Genomic DNA, 6,254 nt, shown 5'->3' with positions numbered 1-6,254 from the left:
AAGCGGTAGTGTTTTTCCTAAAGGAATACTACAGTTCCCATGAGGACTCGTGCGTGACGTCGTAAAATGCTGCTCCCGGTGGCGTGCTGTCAGACTGAACTCGCCTACATTTGTTTCCAGTGGCTGTGTGAAGGACGGATAGCGACGAGGTAATGAATCTAATGGTGGCTAAACAATATTATATCATAATGTGATGCATGCCGTGTGCTGGGTTCCTACCACCCTCCTCACAGTTTCTTAGTCCAAGTGAAAGCAATACTGACGCCCTCAGCCCGTGACAGAGGGGTCATTCAACCTGTTCTAAGTCGATGTATCATCACAAAAGATATTAAAATGTTTTATTAAGGTTGAAAAGTTCCTTAGTGTCGCTTTAAATACAGTCTTCATTACATATTTTTTTTTTGCGTAAATTTTATATTTTCATTTTTTGCTTGCTTTCTACTGATGCTGCTGCAACACCAGAATTTTACAGTTTGGGATTAATAAAGTAACGCTCTACTCTACCGATTGCTCAATTTCTCCCACTGAAAATGATGACAGGGGTCTGTCTGTGAGAACTGTGAGAGACAGAATGTGGAAAAAAAAACCCCTGCAGTGTCCGCCTGCTGAAGCCAGAACATGTCCAGGTCTGTCTGAAGTTTGCCACAGAGCAAATGTATGATCCAGAAGAGAACTGGGACAACGTCATGCGGTGAGATGAAACCATAACACAAGTTTTTGGTACAAACGCAACTGGTCGTGTTTGAAGGAAGAAGAACTGAAGTTACACCGGAAAGCACTCATAAAACTGACTTAAGTCATTTTTCAAATGAAGCAATGAATTCTGCGTTGTATCTACAAGGTTTGAGTTACATTACTTGATTCATTAATATCCTTAACTGAGCCTCAAGCCTTTGAAAAAGTCAAAAGTAGAAATTTCCACAGACCTGCTGCTCATATGAAATTAAACCAGGTTTTTCAGCCACTTGCATTTCAAACGTTCTGCCTTTTTTGAACACGCTCGGTTTTCATCTCCCAGACTCGCCGTGCAGCTGATGTACTCCCCGACACGAACGCACGCCGCCAGCCAGGTTCAGCCACACCCGCTGCTGTTTTGTTGAAGTCTCCAATCTTTTGACAGAACAGGAAGCTCTTTGAAGATCATCTTTCTTTCTAATTCTGCTGGACCAAAAAAAAAAAAAAAAACCTGAAAGTGTGCGACCGACCGAGGGGAAGGGGAGCGCGGGCCTTTGCGGGGGAGCCTCTTTGAAAAGTTCAACCCGTCGATTGGCGGAATGTGATGAGAGTGTGTGTGAGTGCTGGAGCGTGCCTCTGGGTCGGAGATAATGCTGGGAGCCGGTCTGCCATGTGGTGGTGTGGCAGGCTCAGGCCGACAGCGCTATCAGCCCGCTGCAGACACCTGCACGCTCACAATCACACGTCCGCCGGCTTTGACCAATACTATCGGACATGCTCACTCATTTACATCACATGATGGAGTAAACAGAAAAAAGTTGGCTTTTCCCAACACTTCTTTAAAGAAAAAAAGAAAAACCCAAAACCACAAACCGTGCCCACAAATCGCACAGCAGAGAGATTGCCTTCTGCTGGTAATTTGATAAAAACCTGGATCAGCTGCAATTCTCTTCAACACTCCTTTAAACTGTCAAAGTAATTTCATTCTTCGGCTCTTAGAGTCACCTGACCTGCACGCAGTGCTACAAACCAAGGTACCTTTACCTTCAGAAGTGCTTTTGTTCTTCATGTCATCGATCAGTAAGGTGCTGGAAATGTTCACTTCATGGATAATTCTAATGAAGCCCTAACAAAAATTTCAGTTTTTTTCTTTCAAGAAAACAAAATTTAATAGAAACAGTTTCGGTCCCTCAGTCTACAGTCTATAGTACACATAGAGCAGAGATGCTATAGTATAGTATGCTCTATGCAGCAGTATACTACATCTGGTTTTTAACTCCTGAAATAAAACCTTCTGCACCATTTTATGGTATCAGTATGTGCTTTGAATAGTCCAAAAAGGTTTAAATAAAAGACTACTGCAACATCCCTGACATGCCCTTTAGTAGTGAAGTTCGGGCCGTCTGTGGATTTCAGCCAAGTTGGAAGGTTTCCTTCAGTCAACACATGAACCTCAGCACGGAAAAGTCTTTCCCATCCTTGGAGCAACCTCATTTTATCTCCACGGTAAGATCTCAGCTAGAGGCCATCTTATCCGACCCCCGGACGACTGATCTGTATCCCATGAAAGAGGCTTGCAGAATAAATGGCATCCCCCTGCTCATTTACCAGGCAGTGGAGATCGATGGCAGCCGATCAAAGATGGAGATAAAACGGGAGTGGTCAATCGCGATGGACCTTTTGATGTTGACTCAAGGTCACCTCATTATGGCTGATGCTTCAGATTGACATAAATTCAGCATTTTGAGAGTTTCTGCCTTTTTAAAAGTCCCAGAAATGAACATGCTGTCCTAAAGTGGAGTTGGACTTATGCTCCGAGTTGAACAGTTAAGAAATAAGCTGCACTATAAGCCATCTGTGCTCGCAGCGTAGATTACGGAGCCTGAGGTGATACCAAGATGTTAGCGCAATATAGATGTTTTCTACTTGAACACTGCGAGTAGCCTTGTTTAACCTCTGTAGAATTACCCTCATATAGTCCTCTGCGTGTGTGTGAGTGTGTGTTTCGTAGTCATTACATAAAATGGATCTCACAGCAATCCTGAGAGCATTTTCCTCTTAAAAGCCTCAGAGTTGTCCTCGTTTTTATGGCTGGATGTGAGCGCTTTGACGAGCGTGCTGGGAGTGACCCGACCCTCCCTTCAACCGACAAGACTCCCACCACGAATCAGCCTCAGCCAACGCCGCGGATGTCAATGTAAATGGCGCATTATCCCCGTGACACCTCAGTCTGGCGACAAAAGCGGATCCATTAGAGATAACTGCTGCAGTATTTTCTTTTCTCGGGTGGATTTCCATCATGTTTTTGCTGCCAAAACTGCAATGGTGGTCTTAGTTTGACGCCTTTAAACCAACTGAATGCGACTCATCTGCAAATAACTCATAAGTGGTGTGAATACTGGGATTCTCACAACCCCTCATTTCTCTTGATCTTCATCAGGCATAAAATGCTAAAAGTCAGATGTACAGCATCAAGAGTGACAGCCATGTGTGCGTTTACGTGCATCTGGACTGAGATCTGAGCACTCCAGACCACAACAGTCTGTAAAAAAGTCACAGGCCTTGTTGACACGTTTTCAAGTGAAAACACACAACTTTTGTTGTGTTTTGGGGGTCCATTCACATAACAACGGTGCTCAGTCAATGAAAACGCATCTTTTTGAAAATTCATCCCAGGGTGAAACTTTTCAAAGAAAATGTTGTTGTGTATAAGGGCGAAAATGGAACTTTTTGAAAGTGTTTAGCATTTGAAAGCCCCGTCTTTATGTTGACAGCAGAAAAACTGCTACTGCCGGTGTGAGATTGTAAATGGACCCAATATTTGTGGCTTGTCATATATATTTTGCTCTAAGTGAGCGACTATTTGAAGTCACTTCTTAGTCATTTAAATATAATTAACTGTGGAAAACGTCTTTCAGCTGAGTCTGTTGTTTTTTTTCTGGGTTTCGTTGTTTGCCCAATTAGCTGCTTGTTGCATTTATACAGGCAGAAACAGGTTCTGCATGTCTCCGGGGGAGGCTCGTTGCATTTTTCAGGGAGAGTTGACAATGATCAGGAAGAAGTGTGATCATCCCTGTTGGGTTGAGAAGTAGAGAGCATAACAGGCTTTCCAGACACAATAGTAATTTAGTAATTTAATGAAAACGTGATACATGCACACCCTATAAACATGGTTAAGTCCATACCAGGAGTGGCAAATAAAAAGAATTATGTGATTAAGCTTATTGGGGTAAAGTATATTTGAAAAATGTAATGAGGTGATAAAAAAGATTCCAGCAAAGCCCCACCCCCCGCACACACGAAAAGGTACGGAATCAAGTAAAGGGACTGAATCATGGGGGGTCCATACTCCACAGGGGAATGTGGACCCCGGGGTCCATTTACAATCTCACACCTCAGTGACAGTTCTGCATGTGCACGAGTAAATTTACATTAACAATTCTGGCAGCCTTCAGAGTGGCATTCAGTTCAGTTCCATTCAATTCAACTTTATCTCTGAAGCACCAAATACGACACTGGTATTTCTAGGCACTTATATAGAGACAAAAAAATCCATATGAGCAAGAGAAAGTGGGGGTGGGGGGGGGGGGGGGGGGGGGTGGGGGGGGTGGGGGGGTGAAAAGGAAACCAGGCTCAGAGATGGGGGCCTCCTTTCAACTCATCAGATAGAGGTCAACAAGACAAAAAACCTCCAGTTCCACTGTCAGAGATCCTGTACAGAGAGAGAGAGAGAGAGAGAGAGAGAGAGAGAGAAAGAGAATGGGGGGGGGGGGGGGGGGCACAGACTAGGAGAGGGACAACAAAAGTTAGTGACAACGGTCCAGAGAGTTGTGAACCAGTCCTAACTGGAAGCTCTATTAAATAAAAAGGTCTTAAGCCCAACCTTAAAAATAGAGAGTGTGTCAGCCTCCCGAAATGAACCTGGGAGCTGGTTCCACATGACAGGAGGCTGGTGGCTGAAAGCTCAGCCTCCCAGTCCATATTCCCCTGGGACTAGTTAGTTTCATAGCTCAGAGTCACCCACAATAGCAATCCAGCTGTCATCTGTCCACAAATGTCTGCGTACTCCAATTGTTAATGTTTATAGTGTGTTGTTCTCTGCTTGCGTGTGTGCGTCGTTTCATTATAAAAACAACTAACAGCACCACCCGCGGCCTACCATGCTAACTACACCTTTTTCAGTGATTCAGCGATTAATTGATTATTGGGAAACTGTTGAAAGTGACCAAATCTCCATCACAAAACACATCATGCAGCCTGGGTCACTTGTGTCTCTGCAGAATTGTGATTATTTGGCTGCAGAAAAAAAGTCAGTGTTTCTAGAATGAAACCCTAAAACCATAAACTATTTTCATTTGTAATGTGGTCAAGACCACCTAACCCAAAACCAAGTCACGACCAAGACCAGCAAATCCCAAGACTAAGACAACACCAAGACTTTAAAGGACTGGGACCAAGTTAAGATCAAGACTTTGAAAATGTGGTCCTGAGACCAGCACCGCTTCCAAGTACTACAGCATTAGTTATACCAACTTCACAAATTTTAAGAACCTAAAACTCTGAGTTTGATTCATCTGCAGCCTGGAAAAAAACCCTAGAAGACTCCATAAAGCACACCATTAGCAAGTCTGAACATTTTTTGTGTTTCTTTTAGTCATAAATCAATTTATATCAAGTTTTTTTTTTTTTTCTTCAAAGAGGATAATTGCCAGTCGCAGAATGCAGCAGACCTGCTCATTTAAAGTTTCTTTTTCCAGAAGCATGACTCATTTGGTGCGCGCCCCCCTCCCCCCCACTGACACAGCAATGCAGACGTCAAATTAAAAACTCCACCTAGAGAGCGTTGACATTTTCCACCCTGCTCCTACAATGAGCACAGCTGATGAAGTCTGCCACGGGAACTCAAAATTGGCCAATAATAGCTTTGTGCAAGCTGTGTTCTTTCATAGTCCAGTCACTATGTCGAACCTGAAGGCACATTACATACAACCCCCTTAAAAAAATGAAAGCTGCGTTCTTTTTTTGGGCTCTGCTTCTCCACAAGTGTGTCGCGGCCGACTGCTGGAGAACACAAGCTCAAGTGTGAAGATTTCTAAAGCGTGTCAGAAAAAGAAAAATGTTAATGTTAGCTGCGGAGCGTGCGGAGTCAGCCCCCATTACTCTCTGGCAGATACAGTAGGGGAGGTCCTGCGGTGCGGTACAGGAAGCTGTGACCTTTCTCGGAAACCCCGGCACTAAATCACTGTCTGGACTGCAACGTTTCCACGGAGGCCAAGATAAAGTGGACAGCTCTATCTGGGGATCTGCCTCGGTGACTCCCGAGACCCATCTCATTAATTGTTGGGGCAGCAGATGCAGGGCCAGTCACCTTTGGTTAGAATAATCTGGATTTCCAGTTTAACGAAAGAGCTGAGCAAACAGATTGGGCGACAGGGCTGCCTCGCTCTAAAAAGTTGTGTCCAGGAGCTACGCTTCAGTGGATTTATCACTTTCTAAGGGCTTTACTTTGTAACACAGCTTTTTGGTTGGATTAAACAATGTACTTTCTCCACATTTAAGCTCCGGACTCAGTCATCATT

At 44.0% G+C, this 6,254-nt stretch overlaps 1 long non-coding RNA gene across 1 annotated transcript in view; it reads right to left on the bottom strand.

The window, feature by feature from the left end:
- The window catches only part of LOC115392074 (uncharacterized), a 17,431-nt gene extending 12,996 nt beyond the window's left edge, over positions 1 to 4,435 (bottom strand). Inside the window, exon 1 of the long non-coding RNA XR_003931811.1 lies at positions 4,353 to 4,435. This is a non-coding gene — a long non-coding RNA (uncharacterized LOC115392074). The remainder of the gene's footprint in view (positions 1 to 4,352) is intronic.
- Positions 4,436 to 6,254: the final 1,819 nt, after the last annotated feature.

Source organism: Salarias fasciatus, chromosome 7 (genome assembly GCF_902148845.1).
Source record: "Salarias fasciatus chromosome 7, fSalaFa1.1, whole genome shotgun sequence".
In the NCBI taxonomy this organism is placed as follows: domain Eukaryota; kingdom Metazoa; phylum Chordata; class Actinopteri; order Blenniiformes; family Blenniidae; genus Salarias; species Salarias fasciatus.
This window is presented reverse-complemented; position numbering and strand designations above follow the sequence as displayed.